Raw genomic sequence first — 21,943 nt, 5'->3', positions numbered from 1 at the left:
CAGAGATTCTCCTTTGAGTTCCCGAAGCATCTCTGTAATGCTTGTTGTTCGAACCTACCGGTAACAAAAAATGGTTCAAACGGTTCTGAGAACTATGGGACTTAACATCTGAGGTCATCAGTCCCCTAGAACTTAGAACTAGTTAAAGCTAACTAACCTAAGGACGTCACACACATACATGCTCGAGGCAGGATTCGAACCTGCGACAGTAGCAGTCGGGCGGTTCCGGACCGAAGCGCCTAGAACGGCTCGGCCAGCGCGGCCGGCTACCAGTAACAAATCTAGCCGCCCGCTTCTCAATTGCTTCGATGTCTTCCTTCAATCCGACTTGGTACGGTTCCAGTACTCGACCAATACTCAAGAATAGGTCACAACAGAGTCCTATATGCGGTCTCCTTTCCAGGTGAACCACTCTTTCCTAAAATTTTCCCAATGATCCGAAGTCGAGCACTTGCCTTCCCTACCACAGTTTTCACATGCTGATTCCACCTCATATCGCTGTGCAACGTTACGCCCAGGTGCTTAAACGACTTGACTGTGTCAACCAGGATACAAGTAACACTGTCCCCGAACGTTACAGGTTTATTCTTCCACTCATCTGCATTAATTTACATTTAGGGCTAGCAGCCACTCATCACACCAGCTGGAAATTTTGTCTAAGTCGTCTTGTATCTTCCTACAGCCACTTAACTTCGACACGTTACCGTACAACACGACATCATCAGCAAACAGCCGCAGGTTGCTGCCCAGCCTGTCCGCCAAATGATTTATATATACAGAGAACAGTGGCGGTCCCATCACACTTCCCTGTGGCACTCCGGACGACACCCTTGTCTCTGGTTAACATTCTCCGTCGAGGACAACATACTGGGTTTTGTTACTCAGATGGGTTCTGCTATACAAATGTACTGAATCGCATTTGGGAGAAACAAGTTTATAGAAAAACTTCGCTAAAAGGAGTCATCAGTTAATTTCACAGATCCTGAGGGATCCAGGAATATATAATTCGATAATGGTGGCATGTTTATGGAACGAAAATTGTACAGCATGACCAAGGCCTTACTACAGTAAGCAGCTTCATGTGGATGTAAACTGCAGTATTCGTACAGAGAAGAAGAGACTTGATGTGTATGCACTAGAGCAGATACATTTATCAAACCAATTTTCTGGGTGAAGAACACAACAACAACACTGATTCTGAGGAAAGGAGTAATCACGCGGTGAAACACGAATAAGTTCAAATTTCAGTGGATGCGACAAATTTGATATGTTATTGTACCGTCTGTATGCAACTAAATAAAGGTAATAGTTTTGTTGCCAGACGTGTTTCACCTCAGTTTACTGTGTCATAGTCAGTGGTCTGAAAGCATATATATTTTCTTTTGTATGGAGCACTTTCACGTTACATATTCAGATGATGTATGTGTAAGCTAGAAACGATTCTACCGAGGCACCTATTGCTCAGTATCCAGAATGTTAGGGATATAAGCGGAGATATTTTTATCGGTGACCGAGGACAGTGTGCTGAACGACATCAAATCAGTATTTACGTCATTTGCACATTAATAATTATAGCTATCAGAAGTCGTATGTTTTTAGGTTGGTTAGTACCTCCAAGTACATGCGGGACGGGCAAGCCATTAATGCTTATTTTCACCTGCGCAGCAGGGCAGGTGTTGAAGTGTTAATGCATGGACGCAAAACAGTCAGCCTATAGTAACAGGTGTTGTCCACTTGTAGTGTAGTTGCAACTGTGCTGAAAACATCAGGTAGTAAATTACGTGAGGAGCATGCGGGAAGAGAGTTAGACGCAGAGAAAAAAACAACTAACGCACTGAAGTGGCTATATATTAAGGTACCAAAGATCACACTGTTTGCACTTATAGCCCTAACACCCTGTATGTTTCTTTATTTACTCTTTGTGTCGATGTTACTCTACAAGTGCTCTTGCTGTATGGTTGGTGAAGCTGTAATTCTGCCAGTAGCACTAAATACAATTTTCAGAACAGAACATAAACTGCACACGCACTATTCCACCATGTTAACCCATTTAGTGTTACGTAGTCTCGCCAACTGTTCTATGTATATTGCAATGTCTATGGTCAAAGATCATATTTGTGTGTGAGTTTCGGCTCTTTGGCCAGATCTATGTATATTGCAATGTCTATGGTCAAAGATCATATTTGTGTGTGAGTTTCGGCTCTTTGGCCAGATTTAGTTGTAATTTGTTGTTTATAAGCGTTTGGTCATTTATCAGTTTCTTGCACTCTGACATGGATGTTTGAATCTGATAGTCCTCTTATATTGGGATGAGATATTTATTCCGATCATTTATTCTGATACTTTTCGTGTCTTGCTCCATATATGTGGGCCGATGGCCATATTGTTTTAAGTCAATCGCAAAACATGGACTGATTAGTGTCATATACCACACATCTGGTATTTTCTTTTCGTCTTGTGCTAAAATTCCTATTTGTAATTTTATCATACACTCCGTAGTAAGTCTAGAATTTTATTTCGTATATCGCTGATCCTTGAAACTCGCGTCTGTTGGGTGCTGGTCAGTTAGAACAATGTCAACACACAGTAAGTAATAAGACATATGCTGATCAAAAGATGCCTCAGTAAGAACTGTTTGTAACTTTGAAGCACAATATGTAAGCAGAATATGCGGCATGCTAATGAAAGTATCTACTTTCTGTATTTCAGACTGTCGATGATGCATTAAGATACTGAGGTGGAACGCATCTCACAAAAGAAATATTGCTTTTATTCAGTTGCATAGAGAAGATTTCCACCAAAAAGTCATTAATATAATATTATTGGCAACTGAAGATTAAGAGATCAACATTGAAGATGATGATGGTGATGCCGATGCATTCGAATTGATGTGGGTTGTGTGTGATGTCCTTAGGTTAGTTAGGTTTAAGTAGTTCTAAGTTCTAGCGGACTGATGACCTCAGATGTTAAGTCCCATAGTGCTCAGAGCCATTTGAACGACTTGATGTGGGTTGACTTTAATTTTGCTGTTGTTATGTTGTTACAAATTAAGAGCGAACAAAATAAAAGTGTCACTAAGATATGTCGAATACTGTTGTTCGTATCTGTCTGGGTATTGGTCTCTGTAGCGGTTTTTATAATCATTAGTTTTTTCTGTAGTATTTTACTTGCTACAGTGAATTAAATTAGCACGGTGTGGAGATATATAAGCTGTCAGAATTCTAACGTTTCCACGAACACAAGAGGCTAATCTTACAACACTGTTGTGTTGTTGGAACGTGAAAGCTATCATCAAGCTGTAACATTTGCTACACCAGCAGGACATGGAGTTTTGTGAACATAAATTCCAAGACATTACTTAACTTAAATTCGCTTGCACTTACGAGTATCTTTTTATTTGCTTTATCTTTCTTGCCCTCTAATTTCAGCAAGGTGTCCATACCAACAGCGGCAGCTGTCGACAACAGCAATGAGCACCTCTGACGTAGTCATCGTCAAAAGTACGTCAGATGCTATCGAAAGCGGTGAAGAATGATTTCACCTTAGCCTTATTATTCAGTTTTGTTAGGAATATTTTTCATTAATCACAAACGAAGTACACAGAAAGTTCCACATTTGTTCCTTACTGATCACTGGCTTTCGGGCCAAAGGGGGAAAGCATTTCCGAAACGGCTAAGTCTGTGAACTGTTCACGTTAAACAATGGTTAAAATGGTTCAAATGGCTCTGAGCACTATGGAACTTAACAACTGAGGTCATCAGTCTCCTAGAAATGAGAACTACTTAAACCTAAGTAACCTAAGGACATCACACACATGTATGCCCTAAGCAGGATTCGAGCCTGGGACGGTAGCAGCCGCGTGGTTCCGGACTGAAGCGCCTAGAACCACTCGGCCACCAAGGCCGGCCGTTCGAAGTACCGCTAATGCGTTTATGCTGTTGTAAGAAATAAGTAAGATAGTCAAGAGTAACAGATAACGCCTCCTCCCCTCACTAAATTATAACACTTGTTTTTTACAAATGTTAAATGATAACGTGAAGGTACTGTAGCCATCCCCCCTGCCAACACTAAAAAGCAGTTCTCAAGAGAACACGATGTACAATGGGCAATTCACGGCGTGACACATTTGTTGAGGGTCTATGGTAAGTAGTGCACAGGACAGAGAACGAACTAAATCGCAGCAGACGTTATGTCGAGAAGGTTCAAATGGTTCAAATGGCTCTGAGCACTATGGTCATCAGTCCCCTAGAACTTAGAACTACTTAAACCTAACTAACCCAGTCATCACAAGGCAGAGAAAATACCTGACCCCGCCGGGAATCGAACCCGGGAACCCGGGCGCGGGGGGCCAGAACGCTACCGCACGACCACGAGCTGCGGACAGGAGTGTCGAGGAGGTATGTAGCCCCACATCGTGTAGCGTCTGCCTGAGAGCCTCGTCACCATAAGGCTGCGCGATAATGCTCGTCAACAAGTAGGCTCACCTGGGAGAGCTAAGAAAATTTCTGTTCCATCGTCAGTCACTGCTGTGAGGCCTGAAGGATTCATACAGATAACTGCATGAAAAACATTGTCGTATGCACTAGCAAACATTCCGATACTTGCGCAATGGACCGCCTTGTCGAACAAGTGGCACCACATCCATGAGAGCAGGACTCAATTTGTGCTGAATTCACGATTTGTACTTGAGGCATGCACGGCTCGCGTTTATCCCATTTACTGTTTGTCATCTTCTATTACGGTACTGCTGCCTCGTTTTCTTATTCCATTTACTGGCGTCACCAACTTCCTGTCTTACTTGCCCATGAGCGGCAGCAGCAGCGCGTAATGATAAGTGCACTGTCGCACCATCTCTGGAGCGACCGTTAGGGGTTCCAAGTCGTCGTGTGTCTGGCAGTGAGTTGGAGACGGACCAGCAGTGCAGTCGGGACGCAGCAGCAGTGAAGTCGGGGGACGGAGCGCCGGTGAGGCGCCGACAGCCAGTGCTCGCCGACAGCTGGCGACCGACACACATCAACTGTCTGACGGAGGTAGATTGGAGTGGGACGACCGTTGGTTGGTCGTTCGGTTGGTCGTCTAATCGGCCGACGCATATTTGCTCGTTTCACCGTTTCCGGGCCTGGGCAGTTGGTCAGTTGGCATGGAGCAGCGAGGAAACCTCCATGGCGCATAGTTTGGCCGGGCCTGCTGGCCGCCTCTGTGCAGTGCCGGAGTGTGTGGTGCTGTTCCCACTGCTACGAGGTTCGTCGCTCACCGTTACTGGACATGAAAGTTGAGTTTTGACTTAACGTACCAGCAAGTCACGACTGTTCACATTGTGTTGTTTGGAGTTCGATGTCGACTCTTGGGATATTCACGCGAGCAACAACGTGTGTTTTCGAGTTGGCAAATTTTAGCCACCCTCCAGTGGAGTTTAACTGTACTTGGTTATTTGAATTGAAGAGAACCAGCGGAATCTTATGCCTTGTGGCTGTTAACGTTCCGGTTACCTGCCCTGGCCGTTGACGTAAATTCAGGCAGTGTACTTTCCTCATCGTGTTGTAACTGTCCAGCACAGTGTTTAGTTTGAGAGATCAATGTATAATTGTTTGTGGGCGGCAATACCTTCTAGGTTGTTCCATTGAACTCCATGTTGTGTGCTGGTCGGGTGAAGTGGAGGTTATCTTGTCGGTGGGTCCGTTGACTGTCTGTCGGTTGGGTTGTCGTCGGATCGACAATGGTTGGGCAGACTGCCTGTCTCACCTAAGCAAGTGCTAATGTTTGAATTCCAGGCCGACCCTCGGAACATTGAGTGTACTGCCTCTTCTTGTTTGTTCTTGTTGTTTGTACTTATATGGCTTCTAGCCGATTTTTAGATTAAGGTTGTTTTGCCCTTAAGGTGTCAGATGGTTTAGGCCGTCAGCCTAATTTAAGAACTGTTTTACGTAAAGTCTTTGGCATTTGTAAAATAAATGTTATTGAGTCTTAAGTGTTGGGCCCTCAGCCGATTTGAATTTAAGTTTTTTCTCTTAAAGTGTCAGATTCTAGGGGCCTATAGCCGATTTTGAATTAAAATTGTTCTGATCTTAATCTGTCAGATTGTTTGGGCCTTCATTCTAATTAAGGAACTGTTTTAAGATGAGGCCTTGCCTTTTAAATTTCTGATTTTGGTTGAGATTTAAGTTATTGGCTTTCAGCCGTTTTTAAATTAAAGTGGTCTTGCCCTTAAGGCATGATATTGTACAGCGCATTCAGCCACTAATTAAGTTCCAAAACTAAAGCTGTGTTTAAAAAAAATTTCTTGGTTCTTGTAATGTTTGCTCAAATAAAAGGTTGTATGTTCGAGTGTAACTAACAGCCGCTTATTTTGGCCCATTTCCAGAACTTAAACTACCTGTCCTGTGCTGCAGGTTTAGCAGGGCGTCTCAGTACTGAATGTATTTCAGTAGCCGCAATGTCACGGTCACATTTCATTCGTTACTTCTGATGATGACGATGAGGTCCCATACTCCGAGGAGCGGAGGGGACGATGCGGGAGACCCGCACCGCCGACTAGCCAAGGTCCTAGTGCCTGCCGCGGTGGTCTAGCGGTTCTAGGCGCGCAGTCCGGAACCGCGCGACTGCTACGGTCGCAGGTTCGAATCCTGCCTCGGGCATGGATGTGTGTGATGTCCTTAGGTTAGTTAGGTTTAAGTAGTTCTAAGTTCTAGGGGACTGATGACCACAGTAGTTAAGTCCCATAGTGCTCAGAGCCATTTGAACCATTTGAACCAAGGTCCTAGTGGAGGTGGTTTGCCATTGCCTTCCTCCGACCGTAATGGGGATGAATGATGATGATGAAGACGACACAACAACACCCAGTCATCTAGAGGCAGGAAAAATCCCTGACCCCGCCGGGAATCGAACCCGGGACCCCGTGAGCGGGAAGCGAGAACGCTACCGCAGGGCCACGAGCTGCGGACTCGTTACTTATACTTGACCGTTTGTGTTACGAGTGTCACCTTTCAACGTACACAGAACCACAAGACGTTCCCACTGAGTCCTGACATTAGTACTGTTAGTCTTCTTTCGAAATTTTTCTCTGTTATTGTTAACGCAATAACCCAGAAATAGGTTGACTGTACGCAAACGCCGCTGCTGTCGGTCGTTAAGTGAAGGCAGTCGGCGACTGTGTTACTCGTGGGTAGAGGTAATACCTGGAATTTGGCATTCTCGGCACACTCTCGTCACTGTGGATCTCAGGGTCCTGAATTGCCAAACGATTTCCGAAACGGAATGTCGCATGCGTCCAACTCCAACTATCATTCTGCGTTCACAGACTGTTAGTTCCCATCTTGCGGCCATAATGACGTCGGCAGCCTCTTCACATTAGTCACCCTGAGTAGCCTATACAAGACAGCTCCGGCAATCCATCGCCCTTTTATACCTCGTGCACGCGATGCTACCGCCATCTGTATGTGTGCATATCGCAATCCCATAACTTCTCTCACCTCAGTGTAGTTTCACTGAATAGTCTTTTTACACGTTTTAAGGGTTTCAACTAAATTTTCGGAGAACACTCGGATATATTCAATATGTAAAAAATGTTTAATGATCGCCTACGTCTTACAGGTTTTATTCAAAGCATCGTGTATTTCATTTTTACGTGTAAACAGTCTCGTTGACACTATTTGATTCACAAATCGTTTGTCTTTTGAAATGGCCACCGTATGGACTTTTTTGACTACTTTTCCATTTTCCAAATTAATATCCGGTTTTAGTGATTGTGCTACTTAATTTAAATTTCTACTTCTCAGAATATGAAAGACGGTAAATATTCAAACAGTGACTATTTGTACAGGTGTACAGCCATGGATGAAACAGATCAATTTGGCACTTGTGTTAAAATTGTACAGGCAGACCAAGCATTGATTACAGTAAGCATGCTAAAGTGGACGAAGGTTATAGTAGTTGTACAGAGATGAAGACGCTTACACGGGGTGGAATAGCGGGGAAAGTCGTATCAAACCAGTCTTCAGATTAATGACCACAAAACAACAACTTGATCATGGTTCTTAATGAAACAATAGTAAATTATAAATGAGCTCTTCATTTTCGGGCCTTCCAAATATGGGACAACCCCAAGAAAGAACGTCCTAAACAGAACTTGATTCATTCCACATCACTTTACCGTTCTTCGATTTTCCTGAAACATGTTGATGGTGATGTGAAAGTCGATGGCAGCATGTCATGACCTCACACAAATGCAGGATGCTTTTCGATCCCCTGGGATTTGAAGTGGGATGATAGAGGCTAGGACGAGTAGGGTGGTTGTAGGAATCTGGGACATTCTATAATAATTAGTACTGGAATACTTTAGTAAATAACTTTTACTTAACTTTGTCCTGCTACTGCACTCCAGGAACATCACTAATAACAACTATCCTTCTTGAATACAAATGACTCATTAACAAACGTTAACTGGATTATACAACAAGCAAGACAACACAATTCTGGTATTATGTGCGTAATTGATTTAAAATGGAATCACCATATAAAATTAGTCGTCGGTAAAGCAGATGCCAAACATACTTTCACCGATGAGTCAAGCAATATATTTCTCCCTCCTACGTATATCTCGCGAAGAGACCATGAGGATAAAATCAGAGAGATTAGAGCCCACACAGTGGCATACCGACAATCTTTGTTTCCACGAACAATACGAGACTGGAATAGAAGAGAGAACCGATAGAGGTACTGAAGGTACCCTCCGCCACACACCGTCAGGTGGCTTGCTGAATATGGATGTAGATGTAGATGCATGAACGAACTACAGGCTGTGAACCTAACGAGCTGAAGGCTATTCTAATCTGACTTCGCTCACGACCTGTAGTTGATTCGGCTGGTGCGATATGCGAGTCTCTGACCGTGCCATACGGCGGCGCTGCAAGCGCCAGCGAGTCCAGAGAGGTTGCAAGTGCTGGACCGCTATCGATTATGGCAACCTATAGCGTGGTGTCTAACGTTGACACCACAGATGGGCAACCACGATCTTCCCATATGGTGTTGCAGGTGAATATTTCTGCGATTAACTGACGTAACCGACGCGTTCCCGACGTCTCGGTCGGCACCTGCAGTACCTTCGGAAGCGTTCACGTACAGCCTCGCAGCCAAAGTGTTGTGTGCAGCGGGTGCGGGCCCCCGAGGCGGATGTCGGTGTTGCAGCACGGCCCGGCGGCGAAGTCTTCAGCTGTCAGCGCGTTTTCGGTCGGCCTATTTTCGATTTCGCGGACACATGGCTGGCGTGGAAATAGCGGCTCTGACATCACGAGGCAGCACCGCGGCTTCTATCGCTGAACAGAGCGCCGCGCGCAGGCTTAGCACCTCCAGGAAGTGACCCAGGAACGGCGGTTACACCATTCCAGCGCTTTAGATACTACTCTGTCACGGCAAGACTAAGACCGTGAGGCCGTCTCTTATCTTCAATAAGGCATTTTTCGTATTTCACACTACACATATCACGACACAGATATTACACGAGGTCTTACATCTGATATGGAACCCGATAACTAGAAATCGTTATAAAAGAATAGAAATAGCTGTAGCAGGTGATAAAATTGGACAGTTGCCAGTAGGATTCGCGTTCTGAGGCTTTCGTGTTACGTAATACAGGCAGTTCATCCATTCTGAGAATCGAGAGTCTCAAAAATTTCTGCCTGTCATTGATAATGGCAAGATGTCGGTCAACGGGAATTCCAAGACTTCCGAGAATGTTTTGATTTTATGTTTTAACTCGGATAACAAATGACAAATGATTTTTTTCGTGAGAAAAAACTACAAATCAACATTTTTCTGGTTTTTTCCTTTACTTTTATTGTTAAATGACGCTTCTTGCGAATTTTTTGTAATTCCAGGCCAAAGGGAAGTACCCTTTAGGTTTTTATGAGTGAGTTTGCGTGTCCAAAACATGTGACATAAATGGACGTACCTTTTCACTGCATTCGTTCAGCAGATTACATTTATTACACCGTCGAGGGACCTTAGATCTTAGTAATGACATAAATTTCAACTCTATACATCTAAACATTGCTCGGAAAAGGGGCCTTAACAGAGCGATGGACGGTCAGTCAGATAACAAATGACTAAAAAAATTATTTTCGCGTGATATACTTACGGATTTAAAATTTTACGATTTTTTCATTTAGTTTCACTGTGAAAACAGCTTCATTGAGAATTTCATGATTCTAGGTCAACGGGAAGTACCCGATACGGTTTGATAAGTGACTCTCCGAATACCAAAATATGTTACATAAATTGTCATATCTTTTGATTCCATTATCTCAGAAGCTTCAATTTTGTATACTGGCAAGGGACTGTACATCTTAGTATGTGGCACAAATTACAACTTGATATATCAACTAGTTCCTGAGAAAAACTGTTTTTAACATTCAGACAGACGAATAGAGCGAGAGAAAGACGGACGGACAGTAAAGTGATCCTATACTGGTTCACGTTCTTACCGATTGCGGCAAGGAACCTTAAAAAGCGTTTATACCGTTTGTGGAACGTGGAACAACAATGATAAACTTCTGACAGGAGAATTTTAACTGTGACCTCTGCCAGAAGTGAACGCGTGACGAGGAACTGAGAGAAAGAAACGCCATGGCAGAAGATGCGTGTCAATGACTGACAAACTGTCTGTAGTGCCCGGAAAGAGGACTACGGCCCTCATGTTTCTTCTGCTTCAGTAACACTGGATAATCACACTAATTAATATGAATTCTATATTTTTTATCTCCACAAAGGGTAAAAACACACACACACGTACCCATTAAAAAAATCGCCCTCTCAAAGAAGAATGACACAATTACATAGGAAATACACACACACACACACACACACACACGCACGCACACACACAATAAATGAAAATATCAAACCACGCACACAACACAAACAAAAGACGACGGATAAACACACAACAACAGTTGGCAACACTACACACCGAAAACACACACATGTTGGTCACAAAATCGAAAGTACAAATGATACATGGCATGTGACAAACGTGGGTGAAAGAACGCCAGAAATCGGCCAGCTGGAGCATAGAAACTAACGAATACATCTCCAGGACCACACGCATGAGTTAACAGCGCTGGAAATCGTAACTAACACTGAACGATAGTTTCACATTATGAAATTTGTGCTACAAAAGTTGATTCCAACCTAAAAAACAAGAGCAAAACACGAGAAAATCTAACATAGCAACATATTGTATCTACCACATAATACGTTTATTATATGTGTAAAAATAAACATATATTACAGACCACTGAAGATGCTTCCCAAATAAAAGAAGCGAAACGCGTATGGCAATAAAGAAACTGCCTTCAGTTAGTTGCATAGACGGAACATACCTCCACGGACTTGGCTCTCAGTTAAGTATTCCATTAACTGTGGTCACAAAGCACAGATATTCTCGAGCGTCACCAGCTTACACTGCACAATGCTTACTGTAATCGGCTTCTTTCCCACTTAGCGCTGAGGATATACATAACTGGAAAGCTGGGAACTTGCACTACCTGCTGGATACTTAACTCACGAAGCCTAACACCGTGGTAGGCTGCTGTACCAAGTACCTCAGTATTAGTGGTATGATGGTATTAGATTCCTTACCCTACTTAGCACAACACGCCACATGTTAACATCCATTGTACTCTACAATTATACAAGTAGGCATACATGCAGAAATACACTACTGGCCATTAAAATTTCTACACCAAGAAGAACTGCAGTTGATAAACGGGTATTCATTGGACAAATATATTATACTAGAAGTGACATTTGATTACATTTTCACGCAATTTGGGTTCATAGATCCTGAGAAATCAGTACCCGGAACAATCACCTCTGGCCTAATAACGGCCTTGATACGCCTGGGCATTGAGTCAAACAAAGCTTGGATGGCGTGTACAGGTACAGCTGCACATGCAGCTTCAACACGATACCACAGTTCATCAAGAGTAGTGACTGGCGTATTGTGACGAGCCAGTCGCTCGGCCACCACTGACCAGACGTTTTCAATTGGTGAGAGATCTGGAGAATGTGCTCGCCAGGGCAGCAGTCGAACATTTTCTGTATCCAGAAAGGCCCGTACAGGACCTGCAACATGCGGTCGTGCATTATCCTGCTGAAATGTAGGGTTTTGCAGGGATCGAATGAAGGGTAGAGACACGGGTCGTAACACATCTGAAATGTAACGTCCACCGTTCAAAGTGCCGTCAATGCGAACAACAGGTGACCGAGACGTGTAACCAATGGCACCCCATACCATCATGCCAGATGATACGCCAGTATGGCGATGACGAATACACGCTTCCAATGGGCGTTCACCGCAATGACGCCAAACACGGATGCGACCATCATGATGCTGTAAACAGAACCTGGATTCATCCGAAAAAAATGACGTTTTGCCATTCGTGCACCCAGGTTCGTTGCTGAGTACACAATCGCAGGCGCTCCTGTCTGTGATGCAGCGTCAAGGGTAACCGCAGCCATGGTCTCCGAGCTGATAGTCCATGCTGCTGCAAACGTCGTCGAACTGTTCGTGCAGATGGTTGTTGTCTTGCAAACGTCCCCATCTGTTGACTCAGGGATCGAGACGTGGCTGCACGATCCGTTACAGGCCTGAAGATAAGACGCCTGTCATCTCGACTGCTAGTGATACGAGGCCGTTGGGATCCAGCACTGCGTTCCGTATTACCCTCCTGAACCCACCGATTTCGTATTCTGCTAACAGTCATTGGATCTGGACCAACGCGAGCAGCAATGTCGCGATACGATAAACCGCAATCACGATAGGCTACAATCCGACCTTTATCGAAGTCGGAAACGTGATGGTAAGCATTTCTCCTCCTTACACGAGGCATCACAACAACGTTTCACCAGGCAAAGCCGGTCAACTGCTGTTTGTGTATGAGAAATCGGTTGGAAACATTCTTCATGTCAGCACGTTTACGTGTCGCCGCCCGCGCCAATCTTGTGTGAATGCTCTGAAAAGCTAATCATTTGGATATCACAGCATCTTCTTCCTGTCGGTTAAATTTCGCGTCTGTAGCACGTCATCTTCGTGGTGTGGCAATTTTAATGGCCAGTAGTGTATTTTACACGAAGAATTCCTATAAGGTGATGTCTTAATGCATTTCGCTCAGTGGTCTCAAGGATAAAAGAAGCGGGTTATGGAGATCTCAGAAAGGTAAGGGCGTTGCAGCTAGTGTGGGAGGGATAGAAGGTTAGAGAGGAGAAGGCTGCGTGTCTTGCGTGTACTGTATTGACGTTTTGCATCCGCCGAGGTCGTCCCAGACGGAAGTTACTGCCCAGCTATGCAAGACAGGAGTGCCATCCTCCAAGACAAGTAGTGCTGGCCATCTGAGAAACCACAAGTTCGCAGTTCCAATATGTTCTCGAGAACTGATACCGAGTATTCGAATGCCACCTCAGAGAACAAGACCTCAAGGTTCACGTTGAGGATGGAATCGTATCGGTAGCACGCGAGATCAAACATAGAACAGTAGTTGGTTGCTTCCGTAAGAGATGTATTCGTTTCCTTTTATTCTCAGGAATTCGGTCACTTGTTCACTTGATACAAAAATCAGAACGCTATGTTGGAAAACGTATTTCATTAAGCAATATTGGATCATGAATACTTTATGTTCACATCGAGATGACTCTGTAGAATTTCACTAACAATTGTTCCAATAATTTTCAGGTGTGATTATGAACGACAAGCAAAAATATTTGAAAAACAAATTATGATGACCTAAAGCTGTTTCATTTCTTATGTACTTCTACAATTAAGGCCTTTTCTTAAAAACCTTACTTTGAACAGAAAAAATAATTAGATAGTTGCTATCTCTACATAAAAACGCGGATAAAATTATAGATGTGCAATTAATACTAACTGTAAATATACAACGTCTGTAAATTGGGTGGGGCGAGTGTAAATCATGACTTGACGGCAAGTGATGATCGAAGGGATCACCGTGTCAAAAATCTACGGATGCTAGTCATTGAATGCTGGCCCCTATTTTGACTGGACCAGAGGTGGAAATCTTCCTACATGTCGGTCAGAGGGCCTGAAGATGGCGTAATATATCACCGAAACCGGTTGCTCAATAAAATAACAATTGTAGAGAAGGAAAGTTGCTACTCACCATATAGCGGAGATGTTGAGTCGCGATAGGCACAACAAAAAGACACACACAATTATAGCTTTCGGCCATTAAAGTGTGGTTTCAGTTGTCTGAGACTGCAGACATTTGAGCAAGTTGCGGTTGCGTGAGTGTGTGTGTGTGTGTGTGTGTGTGTGCGTGTGCCTATGTGTATTTGCGTCTATTGCTGACAAAGGCATTGCGCCTATTGCGACTCAATATCTCCGCTATATGGTGAGTAGCAACCTTCCTTCTCTAATATTGTTACATTCCATCCCGGATTTTCCATTGTTTGATTAAAATAACAATTGGAAATGTAGGCATCTGGAAGCTATTTTGATTGGACATTCTTAACAGTAAATCTCTCAATCAACCATATAGTCTTTACTCGGTGGGCAGGAACCATTCCTTAGGAAACAAGGCAGGTTGGCAGGTAACAGGACCCGCTCTTCCCGAACTAGCCTGCAAGTAATACTTCCGAGACCTCCCACCAACACGCGGTGATCAAAAGACTGGTTAGGGCTAGTTAATGGACGTTATACGTCAGTGGTCTTTTTCTCTTCATGAAACGACAAGAAAACTTCGTCGCATCAGTAGGTCTTTCAAACGGTTGTCGATAAACGTACTGATCTAGGTCTGAAACTTTCACCATCAACGATGTCTTCAGACTTTGAACACAGCATAATGAAAGCTGGAAGCGAAGTTTGTATTGATATGAGTCCAAGGACGCAAATTTCATTGAACCCAGAGATGGTGGCGAAAAATTCAAACATTGGAACTTGCACATGACTACTAAGCAAGAAATAAAATTGGTAGTTTTCCGTGTTATATATTTGGTTTTGCCGATGCTGGATCCTGATCTGGTTGCTGACTGCTTTGTTGGGGGTTTAACGTCAGCGATATCTGGGTCGGAAAAACTGCAAACGTTTTGTGATTAACTGCCTATTGGCTTCTGTCTCGGGTTCTTCGGCCGACGTTCATCTAATGATTTTTCTGACGTTTCGCCAGCACGAGTGGCTGGCATTGTCAAAGCTTCACTCTCCATTGCCGGTGGTGAACTGGAGCCGAGCTCGCGGCCGCAGACTATATGTACCTGGCGCGCCAACGTCCGAGGGCTTCTCCGCGGTCATTTCCGGTGCGGTTCTCCTCTTGCTACCTGCGACGGTCGTTCGCTGCAGTACGGGAAGCCAGGATCCGTTGACCTTAAGGCTTTCCTCTTTCTTGTTGAAACTGTTCGCGTGTTTTTATATTTCCATCAACACCAGCATCAACGAGCATAAGCGACATTGTAGGTTGGGGCAGGTGGAGAAATCGGCCGTGGCAGAGCACGCACTCAATGAGACCGACCACATAATAAAATTCGCCGACACGGAAGTTCTGGCTGTAGAGAAGCACTATTACACGCGCTTGTTCAGAGAAGCTGTAGAAATACAAAAACACGTGAACAGTTTGAACAAGAAAGAGGAAATCCTTAAGGTCAACGGATCCTGGCTTCCCGTACTGCAGCGAACGACCGTCGCAGGTAGCAAGAGGAGAACCGCACCGGAAATGACCGCGGAGAAGCCCTCGGACGTTGGCGCGCCAGGTACATATAGTCTGCGGCCGCGAGCTCGGCTCCAGTTCACCACCGGCAATGGAGGGTGAAGCTTTGACAATGCCAGCCACTCGTGCTGGCGAAACGTCAGAAAAATCATTAGATGAAAGTCGGCCGAAGAACCCGAGACAGAAGCCAATAGGCAGTTTGTCAACAAGTGGCCACGAAAGCCTTAACAATTTTGTTTTGTGATTACTCATTGGAAACCTATACAGAAGAATATGCGCTCTTTCCTCCATATATGTGGGCAGAAGTGAGTTGTAATAGACAGCGAATCACCAATGCTTGTGAAAGTTTCCACACCAAATATGGTCGTCAGCCATACTCCTGCAATCTAGACATTTATAAATTTCTTGAGATGATGAAGCAAATTCAGCTTGACTAAAATCGCAATAAATTCGTGAGATACCAATAAAAAGGAAAGGAAATGTCCAGATCCGAAATTCCTGGTGCACTTTGTTTCCATAAATAAATATTTACGTACACACAAACGATAAAAAATATGATGTCACCGGCCGCAGTGGCCGTGCGGTTCTAGGGGTTGCAGTCCGGAACCGCGGGACTGCTACGGTCGCAGGTTCGAATCCTGCCTCGGGCATGGATGTGTGTGATGTCCTTAGCTTAGTTAGGTTTAAGTAGTTCTCAGTTCTAGGGGACTGATGACCTAAGATGTTAAGTCCTATAGTGCTCAGAGCCAGCCATATGATGTCGAATTTACCCCACCATTTAGCGATCGGATTTACCCCACCACGACATTTTTCATTTAACACACATAGAAGCGAGTTACACGAAATTTCCAACAGAAACGATACATAGACTGAATAGGTCACTAAATGCACTACAAAATCACTTACCGTTTGTTTTGCGATCGTTTTATTTTTCGTAAGGTAAATCGAGTGATGCAATTTGCACAGAAATTAAATTGAATCAACCGAAAACATACTTGTTTTCTTTTGAGTGTTTAAATGTCAATTGCGGCAAAGCTGTCACGGTGAGTTTTCGTCATTTAGAATGCTCTATATGGTAACGCTAATGCGAAATCGCTACGCTTTGTCGTTTCTCACAAATAGAGGGCGGTCGGGTTTACCCACCCGGTTGGATTTGCCCCACCTTACCCTATGCTAGGGAGTTTTCCTTGCCTGGAGTATTCACAAAGTGTAGAGTGAAGAATGGGCCGGGATGTGCGCCGTTTTCTGGGCGGAACAGGTCCGCGAGAGAACGCTAAGGGTTCCGCGGGCTGGCTGCGCACCCCGACTGTCACCAGCTACGAAAGGTCCAGGGAGACAATTATTGAACGATACGAAATAAAATCGTTGTAACTTCTGAACGGTTTGCTTTTGGACCTTCAAACAGCACGGATTACAGCGGAGCGTGATGGGAATTAGTATGCGCGTGGATGGTTTGGTTTAGCGACGGAGCACACTTTCAGTTGGACGCGACCGTCAATAAGCAAAACTGGCGCATTTCGCGATCGAGAAGTCTCTTCACCCTCAACGGGTGACTGTGTGGTGCGCAATGTCAAGTCTCGGAATAATCGTTGCGATATTCCTCGATGGCACGGAGACTACCGAACGGTACGTGAAGGTTTTGGAAGATGAGTTCATCTCCATTATCCAAAGTGACCCTGATTTCGACAATACGTGGTTGATGTAGGACGGAGCTCGACCCCATCGGATCAGGAGAGTGTTCGATGTCCTGGAGGAACACTTTGGGGACCGCATTCTGGCTCTGATTTGTCCAGAGTCCACAGGCATGGGCCTTGACTGGCCGCCATGTTCTGCGGGTCTGAACACATCCGACACGTTTCTGTGGGGCTATATTAAAGCCAAGGTGTACAGCAATAACCCCAAAACGATTGCTGAGCTGACAACAGCCATTGAGGAGGTCATCGACAGCATCAATGTTCCGACACTTCAAAGGGTCATGCAGAATTTCGCTATTCGTCTGCGCCACATCATAGCCAATGATCGCAGGCATATCAGACAAGTCGTAACCTACATTCTAATATTTGTAGTGACGTTTACATGTTCAATAAAGTGTGCACGCCGTAGACTGTAACTAATTTACGTTTTTCTCATCATCATCAGTTATCTGCTATATTAGCAGGTCCTTTGCCTCTCCATTTTCTGCGATCCATTGCTTCCTTCTTAAGGCTGCTGTATGTTGTACCGTCCATCATGTCATCCAGTATCTGGAATCTCTTCCTTCCTCGCTTCCTTTTCCCTTCTACATAACCTTCTAAAACTGTTTTTATCAGTCCGTCATTCTTTCTTAATATATGCCCAATCCAATTTCTTTTTCTTCTCTTTATTACATCTAGTAACTGCCTTTTCTCTCCCACTCTTCTCAGTACCTCTTCATTTTTTACTCTGTCCATCCAACTTATTCTTTCCATCTTCCGCCATGTCCAGATCTCAAAAGCCTCCAGCCTTTCTCTGTCTTTTTTCCTCATAGTCCATGTTTCAGCGCCATATAGAAGAACACTCCATACAAGACATTTTATGAGTCTCTTTCTGCGTTCTCTGTCCATACCGCTGCAGAAGATTCTCCTTTTCTTATAAAACGCCTCTTTTGCCATTGCTATCCTTGTTTTAATTTCTGTGGTGCACTTCCAGTCGGTGTCTATACTGCTTCCAAGATACTTAAAATTTTGCACCTGTTCTAGTGTTTCTCCATTCAGCACAATTTTTATTTCCTTATTTCCTCCTATTGCCAATACTTTTGTTTTATTTGTGTTAATTTTCATTCCATATTTTTTTCCGTTAGTTGCAATGGTGTCCACCAAATCCTGTAATTCTTTTTCCCCTGTGGCTAGAAGGACCATGTCATTAACAAATCTCAAGCACCCTACTCTTCTTCCTCCAATTTTCTCATATAGTTCAATAATTGTCGCCCTAGCCGGCCGAAGTGGCCGTGCGGTTAAAGGCGCTGCAGTCTGGAACCGCAACACCGCTACGGTCGCAGGTTCGAATCCTGCCTCGGGCATGGATGTTTGTGATGTCCTTAGGTTAGTTAGGTTTAACTAGTTCTAAGTTCTAGGGGACTAATGACCTCAGCAGTTGAGTCCCATAGTGCTCAGAGCCATTTGAACCAATTGTCGCCCTGCTTAAAACGGCAGGAATGAGTCCCTTCGTTTTCCGAACCCTTGCGGGCTCGGGTGAAACGGGTCCCATTTTCCTGACAGTGGCATCTGTTTGGCGACTGGCGCCTTTTACACTAGCCTGGTTGAGAGTCCGTATGTTGAAGCTGCTACCACTGTCCTATCGCCGCGACTTTCTCCTCAGCAGGTATGCATGCCGTTTGTCTCCCATGCGTGGCCACGCATCTTATGCCTCCTTCTTCGATGATTCCTTTGACCGCCACTATGGGGTGCGTCCCTCTTCTCTGTTACCTCCTGCAGCCCGCTTTCGGCACTTGCTCCGGCGCCTTACCTTCACACTACCTGCAATTTTCCCGGTGGGTGTGAACCATTCACCACCTTAGCTTCGTGAAGCGGCTCGGAGTTAACCTTGGCCTTCATTCGTTTCCTAAGGACACTACTCCACCCTAGATATATCGCCAACAGTTTCACGACCTGCGGATGGAACTTCGCGATAGTACCTTCATGTACACTGATGGCTCTCGGACGGACCGTGGTGTCGGGTGTACCTTCGTCACTGGCGCCCACGTCTTCCGATATCGACTTCCGACACACTGCTCCATATTTACAGCCGAGCTCTTCGCCCTGTATCAGGCCACGGAGTACATTCGGCGACACGGACTTTTCAATTGTGTCTTCTGCTCAGACACTCTCAGCGCCCTTCAAAGTCTATGTGCGCTGTACACTGCCCACCCCTTAGTGCAACGGGTCCAGGAATTCACTTGCTCACTCTTGATGTTTCTGTGGGTTCCTGGTCACGTCGGTCTGCCAGGAAACGAGGCTGCTGACGCTGCTGTCAACGATGCAGTCGTCTTACCTCAGCCCACTAGTTCCTATACTCGCTTCAATGACGTCTGTGTCGCCGTCCGTCAGCAAGTGATGTCCCTTTGCCATCGCCATTGGTCCTCCCTTCATGAGAATAATCTCCGGATCATTAAGTCTCTCCCAGCGGCTTGGACGACCTCCTCTGGCCCCTAAAGCCGAGAGGAGGTGATTTTAACTAGGCTGCGCAGCGGGCAGTGCCTTTTTTTGCCATCGACATTTGATAAGTGGCGTTCGCCCACTACTTTGTACACATTGCACCCAAGTTTTAACTGCCCGCCAATTCCTCAAGGAATGCCCATTTTTTTTAACCGTTTACGTTCTCGCTTGGGTTTGTCGTCTGAGTTATCGGCCGTTTTAGCAAACGACGCGCGGGCTGTGGACCGAGTTTTACTGCTCATCCGTCAAAGCAATATGGTGAAGGCCGTTTAATTTCTAGTTTTGAGCCTCCGTTTCTACCTGGTGTTTTTTGTAGCCGTTTCTCCACGTCCCCATTTTTAGTTGTCTTCTCTTTTGTCAATTGGGATTGACGTACAGTCGTTTTTTAACTCCTGTCTGTCTTCGTGTACTGTAGTTTTGACTTGGGCGAGTATGACCCCAGTTGTGTGGTGTCACCGCCAGACACCACACTTGCCAGGTGGTTGCCTTTAAATCGGCCGCGGTCCGCTAGTATACGTCGGACCCGCGTGTCGCAACTGTCAGTGATTGCAGACCGAGCGCCGCCACACGGCAGGTCCAGAGAGACGTGCTAGCACTCGCCCCAATTGTACAGCCGACTTTGCTAGCGATGGTTCACTGACAAATTACGCTCTCATTTGCCGAGACGATAGTTAGCATAGCTTTCAGCTACGTCATTTGCTACGACCTAGCAAGGCGGCATTATCATTTGCTATTTATCTTGTGATGCATGTACCGTCAGACCGATGTTCACCAATTATGGATTAAAGTTAAGTATTCCAGAAGCTACGTACTTTACTTGCTAGTCTCAATTACTTTACCTGTTCCAGACCTCACGCTAGCCTGCGTGAGCTTAAACGCGTGCCTTTCGGCTTCACCTCCTAGTGGCTTGGCTGTCTTGCCAAGTCACAACAAGTTGTTTTTGCACCCTAAAAACAAAACAAATAAACAAACTGTACCCGTTGGAGTTTGATGAATGTGTCCGTGACGCTTTAGCATTTACCATACGAAGTCGTGACGAATCGAGCTATTTTTTTTATCTTTCCTCATGTATTACTCCCACTAGGCAAAGGTGCCAGATTGATCAGCAGCAGTCGGGAACCTCCAGAACGAATTAGGTTGTGAGCTACGCTCTGCAGATCTGTTTCGGAGTAGAGGGGAAAAATATAGTAACTCCGCCATCAGGTCTGCAGGATCACGATGCCGGCCGACCGTTCTCAGCTCGTTAGACCTTGCAGCCGCTACTTGTCATTGAAGTGGCTCCTGCATTGGTCTCACGAGGCGTAGGACACCCCGTCCCAGTCCTCACATCAAGTAAACCCCCTGGCAGTCCAAGGAAGTGAACCTGGGTCTGCCGGACAGCAATCGGAAACGCTCACCGCTCAGCTACAGGGGTAGACTGTATGTAGGAGATAACCAGATAAATGAGTGGAAAGTGCATCAGCACCGATGAGGAGACCAGACGCTCTCGCCGTGCTCATTCCGGGCGACAGCAGGCGGTTTCCCGCAGGAAGCGGGCGGGCGTCGCGGAGCCGGCGCTCGGCGTCGTCTATTTAGGGCGCTGATGCTTTGTGGGGCAGTCCGGCGATCCGAGGCGCCTTCCTGCTCCTCTCCCTGAACGCCAGATGCGTGCCGCGCCCAGCGGGTAAATACCGCACCCCTCCAGTTCTCGTGCCAACACAGCACAGTGGGGCGTCTGCATATCGAAGCAGGAAGTGAGAACCAGGCACTGATTGTTTTCCCTAAAGGAGAAACTACCGCCCCTAACTTTGTCGAAGACATAAATAACAGCAGTAAGGGAATCCGTGCCATATGCAGTTGTTAGACTGGGCATCAATATGCGAGATGAAATTCCGGGCCGGGGCGGAAGGTCTTTTTTTCGGGAGACGGATAAGACGAGGCGTGTTTTTTATGTAACTACCGTTTTGAAATTAAAAAAAGACGTGCTAAGATATCTGAATAATTTTATTTTTACACGAAGCCTGTACCTTAATCTACGCACCAACGCCATTACAGTCTGACCGAGCGAGGTGGCGCAGTGGT

At 45.3% G+C, this 21,943-nt stretch overlaps 1 protein-coding gene across 1 annotated transcript in view; it reads right to left on the bottom strand.

Annotated features, from left to right (window-relative positions):
* Nucleotides 1-21,943, bottom strand: part of LOC124613831 (muscle M-line assembly protein unc-89-like) — a 261,356-nt gene that overhangs the window by 149,796 nt on the left and 89,617 nt on the right. The window lies entirely within an intron of this gene.

Source organism: Schistocerca americana, chromosome 4 (assembly GCF_021461395.2).
Source record: "Schistocerca americana isolate TAMUIC-IGC-003095 chromosome 4, iqSchAmer2.1, whole genome shotgun sequence".
In the NCBI taxonomy this organism is placed as follows: domain Eukaryota; kingdom Metazoa; phylum Arthropoda; class Insecta; order Orthoptera; family Acrididae; genus Schistocerca; species Schistocerca americana.
Note: the sequence above shows the minus strand (reverse complement) of the source record. Positions and strands in the feature narration are given on the sequence as shown.